General features: G+C 44.7%; 1 long non-coding RNA gene across 2 annotated transcripts in view; it reads right to left on the reverse strand.

Moving 5' to 3' along the window:
* Window positions 1–19,627, reverse strand: part of LOC138299587 (uncharacterized) — an 83,400-nt gene that overhangs the window by 62,998 nt on the left and 775 nt on the right. For both annotated transcript variants that reach the window (XR_011204789.1, XR_011204790.1), the window contains exon 2: window positions 18,646–18,738. This is a non-coding gene — a long non-coding RNA (uncharacterized lncRNA). The remainder of the gene's footprint in view (window positions 1–18,645; window positions 18,739–19,627) is intronic.

Below are 19,627 nucleotides of genomic sequence, written 5' to 3' on the forward strand. Positions count from 1 at the left end.
TTCATAAGCAGTCAATGAATAAACTTGCGTGTAATGTGAGAATTGAAGAAGTGGAAGTACTAATTGTAGCGGATTCGGACTCCCCCTACAGTATTGTAGACAAAAGGGTTTGGCAGGAAAAGTCTGCTGGAGTTCTAGGAAGTTTTCTGTTACCACGAGATGTATCTCCTGAGAGTTTTACCAGGGAACCCATTATGACTGTAGGATATAGGAGGTTGATTTTTGAATTTAAAGGGAGAAGCACAATGGTTAAACTCTATGTAGCTGAAGAGGCACCATCAGTATTGGGGAGTGCTGATCATAGAGCACTGGACACCATTCTTGATACCAACGGTCAAGAACAGGTACCAGTTATAGGAAGCAATTAACAGAATGGTTTAGCATTTAAAGACACTTACCCAAAAGTATTTTCATGAAAGACAGGTACGTTAAACGGCTATTCCCACAAGATTGTAAAAAAAAAAAATAATGCTGCCCCAAAGTGCAAAAAGTTGGAGAAATACTGTGGATTCTAAGAGAGGATGCAAACCAAAAACTGAACATGACAAAGCAGGGATCTTTGAACCAGTAGATGTCGCCGAGCGGATTGTTCCATTGGTAGCTGCCAGGCATGCTAATGGTAAGATCTGCTTGTGTGTTGATCTCAGGTACCTTAAAAGTAACATTGTTATTGAAAAATTCCTGCTACCAAAATTCAACAAAACTTAGCGATGAACAAAGGGATGGAATGGTTTATTTCAATAGATTTGTCATCAACATACCACCAGGTTAAACTTCTTGAGGACAGCAAAAGCTTGACACCCTTTATGACTCTCCAAGGATGTTATTGCTATGTACGTATGTCGTTTGGCCCTGCTTCAGCGGCAGAGGCATTTCAGAAATGAATGCACAAATTATTCAAGAACATGTTGGAACAATATTTTTTCAGGATGACATTTTGGTCATGGGAGAAAGCAAGGAAAAGCATGACCTTAGGTTGTGTAAGGTACTTGAAATGCTTTTTGAACATGATTTGACAGCTGAATTTTCTAAGCGAAAGTATGGGGTGAAGTCATTAAATTATTTAAGACCTGAGGTCACATCAGAAGGGATCAAACCTAAGAAATAGCTCTTAAATGAAGTAAGAAATGAACAAGCACCTACAAATAAAAATTATTTGCTGTCATTTCTAGGGCTGGTGGAGTTCTATGCTAAGATTGTCGAGACGTTTTCAGAAAAGTATAATTTACACCAGCTTTTACAAAAACAAGGTTAAGTTCAATTGGTCATACATGCTACAAAGTGATTTTGACCAGATTAAAGAGAATATCATTAAGACAAATAATTTACATGGATTTGATCCTAAACTTAAATGTATCTTAACCACTGAAGCTAGTAATAAGGGTATTGGGGCAATGTTGTGTCACTATAGGATTCACATCAGGAGCCTTATCGCCATCAGAACAGCAATACTCTGCCTTAGTGAAAGAAACTCTTTCTACTTTGTGGGGTTTAGAACATTGTAGAAAATTTGTTTTAGGATCTGAAGTTGAGATAAGATGTAACCACAAACCTCTGCTTAAAGTGTTATCTTCAAAAGGATTGTTTAATGGAAAACCCAGGATCGCGAGAATGTCCATAAAATAATTAGATTATGGGTACATTCTGCGGTATCTTCCGGGAGTCACAAATAAAATAGCAAGCAGACTCTTTCCAGGGGTATGGAATTCCTATAGTCCGATAGCCAGGACATATTGTTTGGGTCCAAGGAAAACAAGATTTATTGTTTATTTTGTCCTTGGGACATGTAGGCCCAGTCCCCTGCAGCACAAGCCCTTTGGCTGCCAGTTTACTGTAACACATTATGGAGCAGGGAAGGGAATTGTCTGCAGTTAAGGTAATATTTGTGTTCAAGTGTTAATGCTGTTCGAAGTTGTATTTGTGGTTAATTAACGCAAAGCCTTTTTTATTAGGGTGAGCACTCTAAGGAAAAGTTATAAGCTCGGACTGCATTACTGACAGGAGTTCCAATATAAAAATGTGCATGTTTCCAAAGTTTAAAAACATGAGGCTACATATAATGCTCTCCGAATACACTCTGATTAAATGCAAATGTCTGCAGATGCAGAAAGCAAGATTAATGATTCTTTGCTTTCAAAATAAAATGTTCCCAAAAAAAAACAACTAAGAAAAAAAGAGTTTTGCTAAATTACTGTGAAATTTTAGGAGCCATTTCTTTGAAGCATCATTTAGTAAAATGTGTTTATACATGCTAGCATTTAACCCCTTCGCTGCCAGGCCTTTTCCCCCTCAGTTGCCAGGCCTTTTTTTGGCTATTTAGGGCAGCTCGCGCTTAAGCCCTCATAACTTTTTGTCCACATGAGCTACCCACGCCAAATTTGCGTCCTTTTTTTCCAACATCTTAGGGATTCTAGAGGTACCCAGAGTTTGTGGGTTCCCTTGGAGGAGACCAAGAAATTAGCCAAAATACAGCGAAAAGTTTGTTTTTAAAAACAAAATGGGAAAAAGGGCTGTGGTTTCTTCCCTGAAAATGGCATCAACAAAGAGTTTGCGGTGCTAAAATCACCATCTTCCCAGCTTTCAGGAACATGCAGACTTGAATCAGAAAAACACATTTTTCAACACACTGTTGGTATTTTACTGGGACATACCCCATTTTTACTATTTTTTGTGCTTTTAGCCTCCTTCCAGTTAGTGACAGAAATGGGTGTGAAACCAATGCTGGATCCCAGGAAGCTAAACATTTCTGAAAAGTAGACAAAATCCTGAATTCAGCAAGGGGTCATTTGTGTAGATCCTACAAGGTTTTCCTACAGAAAATAACAGCTAAAATAAATTAAAAAAAGAAATTGAGGTGAAGAAAACAGCCATTTCTCTCCACATTTTTCCTACCATATCAGATTTTCAAACGTAATATACCGTTACGTCTGCTGGACTCCTCTGGTTGCAGGGATATATTGGGCTTGTAGGTTCATCAAGAACCCTAGATACCCAGAGCCAATAAATGAGGTGCACCTTGCAATGGTTTTTCAATGTGTACTGGGTATACAGTAAATTATTTGGTAAAATATAAAGAGTCAAAAATAGGTAACAAGAAAACCTTTGTATTTCCAAAATGAACACTAGATAAGGTGTTGAGAAGCAGTGGTTATTTGCACATCTCTGAATTCCAGGGTGCCTATACTAGCATGTGCACTACGGGGCATTTCTCAAACAGATGTCTTTTTTACACACTGTCTTACATTTGGAAGGAAAAAATGTAGAAAAAGACAAGGGGCAATAACACTTGTTCTTCTATTCTGTGTCCCCCCAGGCCCCTCGATTGTGTGGGTAGGCCTAATGCCCGCAACAGGAAATGCAACATGGACACATCACACTTTCCCAAAGAAAACTGACCTGTGTTTTGCAAAGTGCCTAGCTGTGGATTTTGGCCTCTAGCTCAGCCAGCACCTAGGGAAGCCTACCAAACCTGTACATTTTTTAAAATGAGACACCTAGGGGAATTCAGAATGGGGTGACTTGTGGGGCACTCACCAGGTTGTATTACCCAGAATCCTTTACAAACCTCAGAATTTGACAAAGAAAACACTTTTTCCTCACATTTTGGTGATGGAAAGCTCTGGAATCTAAGAGGAGCCACAAATGTCCTTCCACCCAGCGTTCTCCCAAGTCCCCTGATGAAAATGATGCCTCACTTGTGTGGATAGGCCTAGCGTCCGCAACAGGAAATGTCCCAAAACACAACATGGACACCGCACATTTTCCTAGCGAAAACTGACCTGTTTTTTGCAAAGTGCCTAGCTGTGGATTTTGGCCTCTAGCTCAGCCGGCACCTAGAGAAACCTACCAAACCTGGACATTTCTAAAAACTAGACACCTAGGGGAATTCCGAATGGGGTGAGATGTGGGGCTCTCACCAGGTTCTGTTACCCAGAATCCTCTGCAAACCTCGAAGTTCGGCAAAAAAAAAAAAAAAACACGTTTTCCTCAAATTTCGGTAATGGAATGTTCTGGAATCTAAGAGGAGCCACAAATTTCTTTCCACCCAGCGTTCCCCCAAGTCTCCCGATAAAAATAGTACCTCACTTGTGTCGGTGGCCCAGGTGCCTGGAACAGAAAAAGCCCAAAAACATGTAGAGATTGAGGGGATAGCACAGCAAGTTAATAAGCACATTTTATTATTTTATACATTTTGAAGCTGACTCTGCTTTGGGGACCAACACAAGTGAGAAAGCATTTTACTTGTGAGACTGAGGGGAACGCTGGGTGGTATGAAATGTGTGCTGGTGCAGTGATCCTACAGAGGAAAGTGAAGAAAATATGCTTTTTAAAGCAAATTTTGAGGGTTGCAGAGGAGTCTGGGTAGGAAAATGTTGGGGGATTCACGTAAGCCACACCTCTCTGGACTCCTCCGGGTGTCTAGTTTTAAAAAATGTCTGGGTTTATTAGGTTTCCCTATATGAAGGCCGCACCCTGGACCAAAAACGGCAGGAAAAAGAGGTAGTTTTCTAATAGATCATTTTGATGTATCCACATACTTCTGTGATGTTCCAAACACTAACATTGAGAAAAGAAACACACTTAGGTTATGTTAAAAAGACCCTTCACCCACCAACCAAGTTGGTGGCATGCTTCATCATCCGGGTTCCACCCGAGACACCTAGCATGTCATGGGTGTGCTGCGACGCCTGATTACAGCAGAGTAGGTTTTGACATTTTTACCACACATACTGGTTGGATTTGGCACGAGGGTGAGTGATGGTTCAGTAGATCCAATTTTATTAACAAGAGATTTCATAAAAATGAAATGCACTGATAATAACTGAAAGGCCCAAAAATTGAACCAATGACTCACAGCTCGTGAGCTGTAAAGCTGCGTCAAGGCACCAACCGCTTTACAGTCCATTCACACACCTTTCATACATGACATGCACAACACCATTCACGCTGCCAGCCGCAGGCTCGGCACATTACAACACTTGCATCAACAGGCAGCGCCATTTAACGGCCTATCACTTTCATACGCCCACATGACTGATACAGCAATCACACCAGCTGATGGGAGTGCGTGGACTGGCGTTTGGCTGGCAGTGTTTTGCAGTGGCCAACAGCAAGTCACTATTTACACCGCCAGCCAAGAGCAACTCCACACACACCACCATCACTTTTTTTTTTAAACAACAAAGAAACCACTAACTAATTATAAGTAAGTACAAAACTACAAAAACACAAAAGCTCTAACTAAATACATGACAGTAATGCTAACTGTGAAACTGAACAAATGAAAATATAAAACAGGCAGTTTACGCTCAAAGTATTTCGAAGCAGTACATCTGAGTCTCTCTCCGGATACCTCTTTGGGCACAGACTCTACATTTTTTAGTCGAAAAGTCTTTTTTGGGAGAAGGAGGAATCTGATCAGGAAAGTGGCGATCTTTCAATCAATCCTCTACCACTGCTACTCTAGGAACTCTTGCATGATCCACCACAACAAGGCTCTCTAACACTGACTCCTGAAATTTAACAAATTTCATCCTTGACTCAGGGGAACAATCTTTAAACACAATAAAATCATTAAAGGTTGCTAGATTAAACAAATGAATCGCCAACTTTTTATACCAAATGTAAGACTTACGAACAGCAGTGTAGGGTTCCAACCTTTGATCTACTCTATCAACACCACACATGTGCTTATTGTAGTCTAAAATTCACACAGGTTTGTGCACTTCAGCAACTTGACCCCAAATAGCCAAGGTGAAGTACTCTCATCATGGATAGTATTTAGTATGTACACATCCCTCCCTTCTACAAATTTCAGAGCTACCAGCTCATCCTTCCACAAGGCACTGCACTGTCCCCTCTCAATTTGTTTTACAGACAACCTCCCTTGGATAGCCTTTCTGGTTAGAGCGGATTGTGCCACACGCAACAGTGTCCACTCTCAACAATTCCTTGAACAACTTAACTCCTGCGTAGAAGTTATCTACATACAAATAAATGGTGACCTTTGTTAAACAGTCCTCTACCAAGTTCCGACACAATTTTCTCACTAACTCCAAAAGTGGGAGGACAACCAGGGGGTCAATACTGGAAACTCTACCAGTGTAGACCCAGAAATTATAAACCTATCCTGGACTACTTTCAGACAGCATATACAATTTTTTTTTTAAATATATTTTTATTAACAGATTGCTGATTACATTCCACAGATACATTGATGGGATCATCTAGTCCTTGTTATGCACAGTATTTAGAAGGATACATCTCTTTACATGCGTTTACACATATCTTGTGTCCTATTTTAATGTACATCTATATCTTTAACTGAATTCTGTAATCTGTTAGCACTGGAGTTCACGTGTTGTTTTCCTTGAGTGTCTGGATCCTTGTCGCTCTATGTTACCCATCTGTTTTATATGCTCTCATAACAGCTTCAGCTTAACATTAAACTATGTACACACTTGGTGGCTTTCTGTGGGTGCTTTTAGTGTTTGGTAGGGAGGGTCATTCTTTAAGGAGGCTATGCCTGGGGGGACAGCCATCTAACCATTTGCACTATCTCCAGCTTTTTGTAGTTGGGTGTGCCTAACTTCGCGCTGCCCTTTGTGGTTTATCCTGATCAGTCAGAGTGCTCGTCTATCTGATTTATTGATGTAGTTTCCACCCCCCCATAGGTGGTGTTGTAGGTGTATCTCTTTTCTCCCTTCTCTACTCTTTCAGTGTTCTGCTTCTGCTGGTGCTGTGTTGGGAGTTGATGGCCTTTTCTCTGCGCTTTCCCAGCTCAATATTAGTTCTTCCCACCCTGGGGCTATGGGGGTCTGTTGGATGCCCTTTGCTTCTTCGGACTTTAAGACCTGTAGTTCCGCCCTGGCCCACCTCGTGACGTCGCCCTTCCATTCAGTAGGTGAGGGGTGGCTAGGAGCCTTCCAGCCCCTCATAATTAATCTCTTATAGAATCTCTTGTAGAGGGCCAGCGCAAGATCTAAGAAGCGACTCCTAATCTTCCCTCTTGGGATATCCGACCTTAGGCCCAGCAGACAGACATCGGGGGTGAACGGAAATTCCGTATCATATAGCCCTGAGATACGCTCTATCACTGCCCTCCAGCCCAGCTGAATCATTGCGCATTTCCACATCATGTGGTCGAAGTCTGTCTCGCCCTCACCACACCTGGGGCACGTCTTGGGGGTCCCCCCATATATACGGAACAATCGGTGAGGGGTAAGATACATTCTATGCAGATAGTTATATTGGATATATTGTAGTAGGGTATATTACGAGAGATCTTCCGGGGGTAAGCCAGAGCTCTGTTCCAGTCTGCATCTGACATTGCATGCCCAATCGTTTTCTCCCACCTCTCCCTTAGTGAATGCATGGGGTCCAGTGCGGAATCTATCTGGGCTCGATATATTTTCGCAATCAAGTGGGGTTCTTCCCCCGAGGTCAGGAGGAGGTGCAACACTCCGTGGACCCCGGGTTCTGCATTAATCGTATCCCAATGAACTTTCAGAGCATGCACTAACCTCCCGTACATCAGAAATTGCCCCTGAGGGACCCCCCTTCCCACCAAGTCACCGAAGCTCTGCAGTTTACCTCCCCTGAAAAGCTCTCCCACTGTTGTCACTCCCGCACTCCTCCATGGGCCCATCCCTCGGCCCCCGGAATTGGTTCCCTTCAGCTCCGCCACTAGGACCGAAAGTGGCAGCGCCGGTGAGTAGGGTGGTCCAACTCCGGTTCTACTCATACATCTTTTCCAGCACGTCGTCGCAGCTTTAGTCATTACGTTGTCTCCCGGGGGGGAGGGGGGGGGGGCCCTCTTCTCTATCATTCGTGTTATTATTCGGTCTATGTCTAACGAACCATGGGAGGTAGATAGGTCCAGGTGCCCTTTGCCCACCATCCAGCCGGTCACCCACTGCAGTTGGGATGCCAAATAATATCCCTCGAAGTCCGGAGCCCCTAGTCCGCCCGCTTGTGTCGGTCTACACATGGTAGTCAGTGCTGTGCGCCTACGACCCTCGTCCCACATCAGTTCCCGCAGCAGAGCGTTTAATTCACGGAACCACGTAGGAGGGATCCATAACGGTAAGTTAGCAGAGAAGTAGAGGAGGCTGGGCAGCATCACCATTTTAGACAATGCCACTCTGGCCATCACTGTTAGCTTCAGCGACCGCCAGAACTCAATCGAGGAGCGCAGAGACCGGAGCGCCCCACCTAAGTTGCCCTCTCGGAGGTCAGCCAGCTCATGAAATATTTGGATCCCCAGATATTTGAAAGTCCGGGGGGCCCAGTTCACATCTTTTGGGCACGTTTCGGGGCACATGCAGTTTGGCAACACGGGGAATACAAGTGTTTTGCCTCGGTTAAGGTGAAGTCCCGATACTTCCCCGAAGTCCCCCAGCGTCTTGAAAACCCATGGGAGACCACTGGTTCCATCTCTTAGGTACACCAGTATATCGTCCGCATATAAGGAAATGATATGTTCGTTTGGACCCCAGTTAATTCCCTTACTGATTCCTTCCTGTCACAGCTGGGCCGCTAGAGGTTCAATTGTCAGGGCAAACAGCAGCGGGGATAGGGGACATCCCTGCCTAGTTCCTCGGTATACCGGGTATGTATCGGATATCGTTCTGCCTGTCTTCACCCTAGCTAGCGGGGAGGAATACAGTAAGTTCACCCATTTCACCCATTTTTCACCTAGTCCCATCTTAAGCATCACAGCCCTGAGGTAGTCCCACCTAATTGAATCAAAGGCTTTCTCGAAGTCCACTGCTAACAAGACCCCTGCCGGAGGTTTCTCTGCTGCTGGCATGTGCAAGATAGCAAAGATCCGCCTTAAGTTCAGCGATGTGTTGCGGCCAGGGACGAAACCATTCTGGTCTGTATGCACCAGTGTGGTCATTAGGGGGAGCAGCCTGTTGGCCATAATCTTGCTGAGGATCTTAAAGTCACTGTTCAGCATTGATAAAAGGCGGAAGTCGGTCACTGGTGCTTCCCTGTTTTTTGTTTTAGGTAGCGGCACCACTAGAGCCTCACGTAATGTGCTTGGTAATTCACCTCAGCGCAATGCCTCCGCGTATACCTCGGCCAGCTGGGGCACCAGCAATGTCCTAAATTTTTTGTAGAAGTCCATTGGGAGGCCATCAGTACCGGGAGTCTTTCCGGGAGCCAACTGCGATATAGCCTCGCTTATCTCCTCTGCTGATACAGGACCCCCCAGGCTATCCCTCCCCCCTGGGTCCAAGGCCGGAAGTGCGACTCGCTGCAGGAAGTCCTGAAAGGCCTCCAGCCCCAGGTCGTTGGGTTTCCTGTACAAGTGCATGTAATATCCCCTAAAAGCATAATTAATTGAGCCTGGGCTTCGCCTGCATAGCCCCTCTTTGTCTTGTACACTTGTGATGGGTTCTACCTCTCCGCCTGGGCGTACCAGCCAGGCTAGCAGTCTTCCTGATCTACCCTCCTCTGACTGTACTGATGTTAGTTATTTTTGTGTGTTGTGGCACCTGAGCTGTGCCTCGATCTGGGAATGTTCTTTACAGGCGCGGTTATATTCCTCGTTCTCTTGGGTTCCAGAATTCTGTCTCACTTCCCACTCATGCATTTTCTTCTCTAAGGAGGTCAATTCCCTTTCAAGTGTGCGTTTCACACCCATCGACTGACCCAGGCAGAAGCTCCTCGCTACCACCTTAAGCGTTTCCCATTCTGTGGCTCTAGATGTGGTAGATCCACTATTAATCCTAATATGTTCTGTCAAGTGGCAACTAAGGGCCTCTCTGTACGATTGATCCTCTAACGCAGCGGGGGATAGTCTCCATGATGGGATTGGGGGTCTGTCCTCTAATATGCTCAGTGTCACCAGCAAGGGGTTATGGTCTGAGAGTGTGCAACCAAGGTACTCTGAGTGGGTCACATAACGCGCAAGGCCCGCAGTGCAAGTCATTCTATCAATTCTAGTATGCAACCGGTGGAGGCCTGAATAATATGAGTAGTCGTCGTCATTTGGGTGTTGTTCCCGCCAGGTATCCACTAGCCCCCAGGTGTCCAGCCATTCACTGAGCTTTTTGGCTATTCTAGTGGACTCTGCACCCCGCAGTGGCGGGGTCGATCTGTCCGGGTCCGGCCCGCAGTCGTGTTCTCATCAGTGGGCCGCTCCAACTGGAGTCCTCATTTCTCAAGCCATTCCCATGCTTCCTCCGGGGTTTGGAGGAAAGTGGTTTACCCCTCCAGTATCACTCTCAGTCTGGCCGGATACAACAATGAATATTGAATCCCTTCGTCTCTCAGGGCTCTTTTGACTGCTAGGAATGAGGCTCGCCTGTTCTGAACATCCAAGGTATAGTCCGGGAATAGCGTCACCTCTCCATTTGCTACTTTAAACGGGCCCATCTCTCTGGCTTTCTGTATAAGAGTGTCTCTGTCTTTGTAGTGCAGCAATTTGGCAATTACCACTCGGGGCGGCCTGCCGGGGGCGAGAGGCCTCGATGGCATTTGGTGCGCTCGCTCCAGCGTGTAAAAGGGCGTTAGGCATCCAGGCGCCACCGTTGTACTAAACCAATTCTCGAGGAAGTCCACCATGCTAGCCTCCTCGGCCCCCTTCAGGTAGGCCCACCACACGCACATTGTTCCTTCTGTTTCTGCCCTCCGCGTCCTCAGCCCTTTGTTCTAGTCGTGTTACTCTGGCAGCCAAAGAGGTCACCTCGGCTGCTAGGTCTTTCTGTTTCGGTTCAACGATTGCCAGTATGGTTTCCGTTTCCTTGACCCTGTCCGCCAGTTTATGGTGTTCTGCTCTTAAGAGGCCTACTTCGACCGCCACTTGGTTGATATCGTGTTGTAGTGTCGTCTTCGTGTCTTCATTCGCCCCTAGTATTCTGTCCAGGGTTTCCTGTACGTTGGATGGCGGGTGGGATTGTTCTTCCATTTCTTTGCGTGCTGGTGGAGACGTGGAGTCCATGATTTTCCTCTTGTGACAAGTCTTGGAGGGCATCGGCCAAGTTGGGCGGGGAGGGCCGTACCCCCAAGGCGCGGGCTCGAGTCTCCTTGTAGGCCCTCTTTCCCCCGTGGTCACGTACCTCGGTAAGCACGGGCCCGATCTCAGTCCCCGGACAGGCGCTGGGTAGATCCGTGCCGATCGCACTGGGTGTCCTCGGTTGTTTATCACTGTGCTGGGAAAATCCACGCCTTGCGTCTGTCGCTGGGCTCTGTTTTCAACAGTTCATGCTTTCCTTTTTGTTTCCTTATTTTTTTTTTCCCCCTTCTTTTTTCTGGGTTCTGCAGCTCTTCTTTTCTTGTCCCTTTAATATAGTCCACTTACTCTCTTGTTTTTTTTTGCCCTTTTAATTTTCTTTGGGTTTTTCCTTGCCCCCAGTTCCTTTCACCGGGCGCCTCCAGATCGCGCCGTCTTATCCAGGGCTGGGCACCTCCCAGTCCAGTCTCTGCCTCCTTCCAGAGGGGCTACTCGGTTCCGGTCTCCTGCGCTGGGAGACAACCGGTCGGGATCGCCTCGGCAGTTCGAGCCGCACTCGATCGCCCGCCGGCGGTTTCCAGCCTCATCTGAGGCCCCGGCTCACCGTGGCGGGGCCGTCCCCAGATCAGCTGTCGCCTCCAGGCATTAATTCGCCCGGGATGGCACGCTTGTAAGTAAAAGTTAAAGCGGCCCCTCCGGAGCGAAGAGATCAAGCGTGCACCATCTCCTGGCAGTTGGCCACGCCCATAGCATATACAATTTAATTCCATACCGTGCCCTCTTGTTAGGAATGTACTGCCTAAAAACCAAATGACCCTTGAACAGGACCAACGACTCGTCCACACTTATTTCTTTGCCTGGAACATAGACCTCTGAAAAACGATCTACAAAATGATCAAGGACAGGCCTAATCTTAAAAAGACGGTCACAATCAGGGTGATCTCGTGGCAAGGCTCAAGCACTGTCAACAAAATGCAGCATCCAAAGAAGAAGCAAAGACCGATTACGAATCATGGTTGCAGGAAATATAGCTGTTGCCATCAAGCAGACCAATAAGAAGCCAGTGACGGCTTCCTTATCAACCTCATCAAAAAAGTCAAACCCAATAACTTTTTCATCTCTTCCAGATTTGTGGGAATCCATTGGGTAGCTCTAGACTAAGGAGTAAGTCTGGCTGCATTGTCCCTCAAATACTGCTCCGCATATAAAATTAGTCTGCTCAACAATCTCTTCCAAAAATACATCGTCCATAAACAACTCAATGAAATTGACAGGCAAGACTTTTTCCGTTTTACTCTACACCCTGGAAGACCAATAAAGGCAGGCAACTGTGGCTGCTCCAAGTTTGGGGCAACCCAGTGTTCAGGTCTTCCAATTGGAAGCCTTTCAGCCACTGGCTGCTGCACCATTGGCACATCAGTGTCCTCCTCGGAAACAGGCCTTTCATCTGCACTGAGAGTGGCTTCCTCATCAGACGACTCCTCTCTGGCAGAAAACTCACTGCCAGAATCTCTCTCTTCCTCCTCTGCCTCAGATGCAGAGTCAGTCTCATAATCATGATCAGAAGATGACTCAAAAAGCATACTAACAACCTGCTGAGCGGCAGGTTGTTAGTCATGATCCTTTCTAAGAAAGTAACTCGACAAATGCGCCAACAACAACAAGCACTATCTAAAATAAGTAATAAACAAAGTGTGGCTTTATCACAAAGAGTTATGTATTCAAAAACAATACCACTCACTTGCTTGAAAAAGCTAGACTCACCAGCAACTACTCTGCACAGAACTGCAATCACCAATGATAGCCCACTAAAAAGAAAAAAGAAAAGCAAATGAGACATAAAACAACACAAATATCATTGTGCACAAATCAAAGGACAATTCCACACACAATCCTGTGTTTAGTACACCACCGACAAACATGTCATTTATGCATGGCAACAATACTCTTTGGAGTACATTTATTTACTTACCTAAAACATGCAACTACGCAAACCGCAGGTCAACCACTGCCAAAACCGCAACGAGCCACAGCAAAGTAACCAAAAGCTTTGAACTAGAACAAAAAGTAAAAAAAACTGTTATAATCACAAATGCAAATACTTCGCCAGTTGACAAACACCCCGCCACCAAACATTTAGAAATGTTCCCTGGTGTCTAGTGGTGGGCCTAAAAAAAACTAGGCCGATCTGCCCCCAAGGGGGCAGCAATGGCCACTAGTACTGTGCTGAATCAGTTGCCCAAGAGGCCACCCCTGCAATCCCCACACACTCACAAGATCCCTGGAGCGAAGTGGATTACGCCCCCATTGGGGGCAGATGGGCCTAAAAACAATAATAGGCCGATCTGACCCCAAAGGGGGCAGAATGGCCCAACAGTGCCATTCCCCTTTTGGGGGGGGGGCGACCCTTGACAAAGGGTGCACCCCCCAACACAAAAAAACTAAGGAAACAAAAAAGAATCCCTGCCGTCTTGGTGGCTTCTGCCTAAAAAAAATAGGCCAATCTGCCCTCAAAAAATAAAATAAATTATATTGCCACCTTCGGGGTGAGACTTGCCCAAGGGGCCACCCCCCACACAAAGCACATACACACAAGATCCCTGAGCTAAGTGGATTCTGCCTCCCTTGGCGGCGATTGAGCCTACAAAAATAGGCCAAGGGCGGCAGAACTGCCCAACAGTGTTTTTTCCCCTTTTGGGGGGGGGGGGGGGACACTCTTGTCCAAGGGCCCCCCCCCACACACAAAAAAAACAAAGCGCAAAACATCCCTGGCGTTACTGTTGCTTCTGCCCCCACTCCCCCCACCCCGGGGCAGATCGCCTAAAAAAATAATTAGCTGATCTGCCCCCAAGCGGGGAAGAAATGGCAAAAAACATATTGGCCCCCGTAAAGGAGTGACCCTTGCCCAAGGGGCCACCCCCCACACAAAGCGTGCGTGTGCACACACACACACAACATCCATGGCGGTAAGTGGATTCTGCCCCAGATGGGCTTAAAAAAAATAGACCGTTCTGCCCCTCAGGGGGGAAGAAGTGCCCAACAGTGTTTTTCCCCCTTTGGGGGGGCGACCCTTGCCCAGGGGGCCACCCTACACAAAAAAAAAAAAACGCAAAACATCCCAGGCGTCACTGTGGCTTCTGCCCACTTTCCACCGGGGTCAGATCGGCTTAAAAATAATCCACTGATATGCCCCCAAGGGGGCCAAAATGGTGAAAAACATTATGCCCCCTTAGGGAGGCGACCTTTGCCCAAGGGGCCGCACCCCCACACAAAAAACACACAAACAAAATCCCTGGTGCCTAGTGGATTCAGCCCCCATTGGGGCAGATGGGCCTAAAAAAAGTAGGCCGATCTGCCCTCAAGGGGGTCCGAACTGCCCGATAGAGTTTTTCACCCTTTGGGGGGGGGGTGACCCTTGCCCAAGGGGCTGCCCCCACCCACACACAAAAAAAAAAAAAAGCACACAACATCCCAGGCATCACAGTGGCTTCTGCCCCCCCTCGGGGCAGATTGACTTAAAAATAATCCACTGATCTGCCCCCAAAGGGGGCAGAAACAGCGAAAAACATTATACCCCCTTAAGGGAGCGACACTTGCCCAAGGGGCTGCCCCCCACACAAAAAACACACACACACACAAACAAATCCCTGGTGCCTTGTGGGCATTCCTGTTCTCCGATTGTATGCTGAAAGAGCCATTGAGGGAAAGGAAAACCCTTTCCTTTCCCCCGATGCCACTTTGTTTTTAGTGTCCCCCCCCCCACCTCCCACAGGCCAGAAGAGAAACTCACCTATTCCTCCCTTGACGCGCTGGATGCAAATGGCTTCCACAGTGTCAGGCGGCCTTTAATGATGTGAAGGGGAAGCGATTCCACTTCCTGCCCTGCCCTAGGGGGGGTGGGAGGGAGGCACTCGGAGTGGGAGCGCTAGCACTTCCCCTGAGGTCTGGGTGCAGGTCGTAATGGTTATGTCCTGGGCACCCGAGCGGTGCTGCCCAGGACGTAACTGTTACGTCCAAGGCACATGAGGGGTTAACAAAAATGTTAGTAATGGAAAATCAACATAACCAGTTTTAACAAAATTATGGGAAATATTACAATAGATAAGCATTGGCAAAGCCAATAGGTCCAACATTGGTGGCCAACCTTTTGGTTTTGCCAACGAGTTTCTTGTTTTGACATGATTTTTATAAGACTTTATTGTTGTGGGAGCTGCCAGGCCTATTTTTTGGTCTCAAAAAGCACACATTGCCACAGTAGTTCCTAGCACTGAACAAAACTTTCTGGTGCTGATATGCTCCTTATGAAAGAGGAGTATTAGAGATAAAAGTTTAATAATTATGGAAGATCTTGGTTGCCACCAGACCAAATAAGATGCTTAGGGCCATATGTACAAACACATTTTCCCATAGACACAGAATGGGTAAAACCCTTTGCTACATCTGTCCCTTAATTCTTAATGTCAAATGTGTACCTGTGGTATATGTCCTTAGGTTAGTGTAGATGTATAGCTTTCATGAATTCACAAGAATTTAACGCTAGTAGGCCAGGAAATCATACTCCTAGAAAATATCTGTGAACTTTATTTTAGCACAAGTAGATTTCCTTATGCGAAACTCTGTTGAGCAAGTTTACAAGTTCACTTTCCCTCCAACCACTTTTTTTTCCCAAAGCTGGAAGACATTTAACTTCTGCCCTTGTCAAGGAGTAAATTTCCAACCTTTTCCAACATGGTAAAAAATTAGAGAAGAGCTGGTGAAAACCCCTAAAACATACAAGTTATAAGGTTTGCAATTTACCCAAAGGAGCACTCCAGACCTGCAACTGATGTTTACTGCTACTTCCAGTCCCAGTATGCAGATCTGCAGAAAGGTAGCAAAATAAGGCAATTGCTAATATTCATATCCTACTACAGTATGAGCCCTGGCATAATCAGAGAGGCTATTATCAGAGCTCTTACATAATGAGATTACTGCCATAATTTGTCGCTGCACTACAATAGCACAAAATGGACACATGGATTTTGTAATATGACAAGTAGATTTATGAAGCGACATGTCCCATGGACAAGTAGATATTTTATGAAATTACACACCCCTGTATTTAAGCTGGTTACCTTTACCATTAGAAGAATTTGCCACTGACAGTTGGAAGGAAGTGAATGTAGCATGGATGGGCGATGGAAGGAATAATGCTATTACTAGGGAATAGTGGCAAAATGCTTACCAAAAGATGTCACCCTGTAGAGCATCAAGTAGTTTGTAGAGAAGGTTGGTCTGAAAAGATGCTGTTGGATTAGAGTTGCAGGAATTTCTGAGAGGTGAGTGATGAGTTGAAGGTAATGAATGAGACCGTCATTAAATTTGGTATTAAGGATTTAAGAGATTCTATTGTTAAATTGTGTCATGATGGTAACTTAGGGATTGTAAAAAGCAGGATGAAGATCAAAGAGAATTATTGGTGCCCTGGCATAGATGGAGATATTGAAAGAACAGTTCGAGAATGTGACTTATGTGTGGATTCAGACATGTCACACGTATTGTTGAAGCCACAGATGTTTCCTGTGCCATGTCCAGAAATGGCATGTGAAGCTTTGGGAGTAGACATCATGGGGCCTGTTGAAGGGGAAAATGGCAAGTCATGGTTCGCCATGGTTGCCATAGACTACTTTTCTAAATGTCCAGAAGTTGAACTTGTGAATTGTGCTAATGCTGAGAATGTGGCGAAATTCCTGGATGATATTTTTCAAAGAGAAGGATTACCTAAAAAAAAAAATACTGATAATGGTAGACAGTTTAGAAGTGAGGCGATGTTAAGCTCTCTTTGGCACAATGGGAGTGAACATAGCTTCACTTCAGTCTATCATCCTAGTGGCAATGGCGAAGTAAAAAGATTCAATCGTGTAGTAAAGGGGTCATTGCAACTGACAACAAGTACAAATTTGAATAAGATGATGTGCATTAAGAAACTGCTGTGGATGTATTGCATTACTCCTTTCATTACGGGATACAGCCCATTTACAATTATAGGAGGTAGAGTACCATTTATGAAGGACAACCAAGGATAGGCGGTGAATTCTAGATTACAACAATGGTCACCAGAGGTGGTGAAAAAGAACATTCTAAAGGCACAGGGCATATGCAAAGAATATGTGGACAGGAAAAGTGGGGCTAAAGATTGTATAGTAAAGAAAAGGAAGATGGTGCATGTTAAATTGCCCACTAGTGACAGGAAAGGTGAAAGTAAATGTTTTAATCTGTTAGGAATCTTAGAAGAGTTCAAAAATTCAGCAATGCTGAGTGATCGGCAAGTGTGAAACATGAGTCAGTTTGTTAAGTGTAAAAAGTACAAGAATAATTCAAATGCAGAGGTTGAAGTTGAGGAAGTTGAACAATGTGGTTACAGTTGGCTTAGTGAATATGAAGATTTGGATGGCAAGGATGAATGGGATGGTATGAGGAAGGCAGATGTGGATAGTGCAGAAGATGAGAGTGGTGATGTAGGAAAGGAGACCGTGGTAAGTGAAGGTAGTAATTCTGTCGAAACAGAAATTGGAATGCAATTTAATACTAGGCTGGGGCAGGAAATTAAACGTCCACCTTAGATGCATAATTATATTGTTTGACTTACTGCACATACTGATGTAACCACTTCTATTTAGTTATAGTTATTAGATTTAATTTGTATTATTATACCACTTCAGTGTTACCAAGATAGGTTTTCATATTTAGTAGTTGTTATTTAAATTAATTTGTATTGTTTTATTTAGGGGAAGATGTGTTGTGTTTACTTTTGAATTCATATTTAATATTATGCTACAGCATGAGGTAGAATGTTTTTGCAGTATAAAATATGGAATGTATTCTGTCATTAGGGATTTTGTTCAGTTAAGGCTCGAATCTTCAGGGAGTTGGACGTTTTGGCATTCTTTTCCCTCATACTTAATAAAAGAAAATGTCAACTTACCTTTTGTTGTGAAGAGTATTCATAACAGATAGTGACTAGAATTACGTTATTAATAATGTTTACTACTTGCAGCTGGGCTGTGAAACTCTGCTGCATAGAAAATGAAGACTCACCTAACCAAGATGGCAACATAGCTGCCAGGTTTCAAGTTTGTTTATGAGTGACATTTCTAAGTTTTCTGTGGGTTTATGTGTGACACTTCAATGTATTATGTGTGACACTTTTTCTAATCAGGGGAAGCAAAGTAGAAATGCCAAAAATAACAATGTTTTCCCAAAAATGTTATGGTTCTTTTACATTCTGGTGGCAACCGGAAAACAAACAATTACATTATGGTGCACACTTGCAAATGTAAGATTATCTGGATTATTTTGTTCACTGCTCCCTTAATCTTCACCTCCCTTACTCTTTAAGAAGTACACTCCTTACTTAAATGTTACAGGTGCAATGAGGTGTCCTATCTATCTGTAAAGCGATTTCAGCAAGAGAAAAGACTGATGAAAAAAGAATGTTGTCTCCAGAGTATTTAACTTTTAAACATGCTTATAAAGAAACACCATTGTGACATGGGAATAGGTGTATATCCAAATAACCTTCATGCGTCTCACAACGAAGCTCTCAATATTATAAAAGTTTATTATTAAAGCTGTTAGTTTGAGGATATGTTTTCTAAACATGCTGACAAGCAGGGCAGTAAAGTAAAGAGCACACTTCTTACCTGTGTGGCGTGTCATGATTAATAGGTGGTGCTTGCATATTGTTCTCTGCCGGGGCTCTCAGCTATAGAGGACAGGGGGTTTGCCTTGAAGTTCTAAATCACCAGAAAGAAACATTTAGTCACCCAGGAGAGGTTTCCGCATTTGTGGCTAGAAGCGAGGGGTCAAACACAACCTGCCTGCTATTGGGACAGGACAGAGAGGGGTGGGACAATGGGGGGTCCCTAGCTCTCCTCAGCGCTTTCTTGCTTTAGGTGTATCAGAGCCATTGCTGAGGTGAGCAACATGGAGACTGCGCAGCACGTGGGTGGTAAGAAATTACAGATGACTTTATTGCAAGCAAAGGGAGAATCACTAGCCCAGTTTCCAGGGGAACAGTGCTCTCCAGTGGGACAGAGTCCATCTGATTCACTCAGGATGCAGCAGTCGAAGTGCATTACAAATATATGGGAACCGTGATGCTGTATACAGTGGGGGTGGGGTCAGTGAGAGTAGGGGTGGGGTCAATTGTGCAGCTAAAAAATCTAAATATTCTGTACGTTGTTGTGATCTTTCACCGTCAGGTACCTACATATAAAATTATGTGCAGCTTAAATGAAAAATAAATGCAAAAAGCTGTTACTCAGGAGGAAATGCACTATAGTACATTCTGAAACCTCTATTAGTTAATGCACTGCAGAGGTCTGTGTATAACCAGACAGTCACAGACTTAAATCTTGGTTGGTGCACTGGAGAGTGGTGACTTGTATATTTTTTTGTGATACGTGGTCACTGTGAATATGTAAGCCATTATTTTAAACTCGCATTACACACAGCATAAGATAGACTGTTACAAAGTGCGCAAAAAGGTTTAAGATAAACCGGTGCTTCTAAAATATAGACTTTAGTAATACCCAGACTGTATGTAATGCAATTGTTTTTTTACATTACTGTCTCTCCAAGACCTCCAGGGGTAGTAAGTGCTATATAAATACAATTACAATT

Source organism: Pleurodeles waltl, chromosome 6 (assembly GCF_031143425.1).
Source record: "Pleurodeles waltl isolate 20211129_DDA chromosome 6, aPleWal1.hap1.20221129, whole genome shotgun sequence".
Classification (NCBI taxonomy): domain Eukaryota; kingdom Metazoa; phylum Chordata; class Amphibia; order Caudata; family Salamandridae; genus Pleurodeles; species Pleurodeles waltl.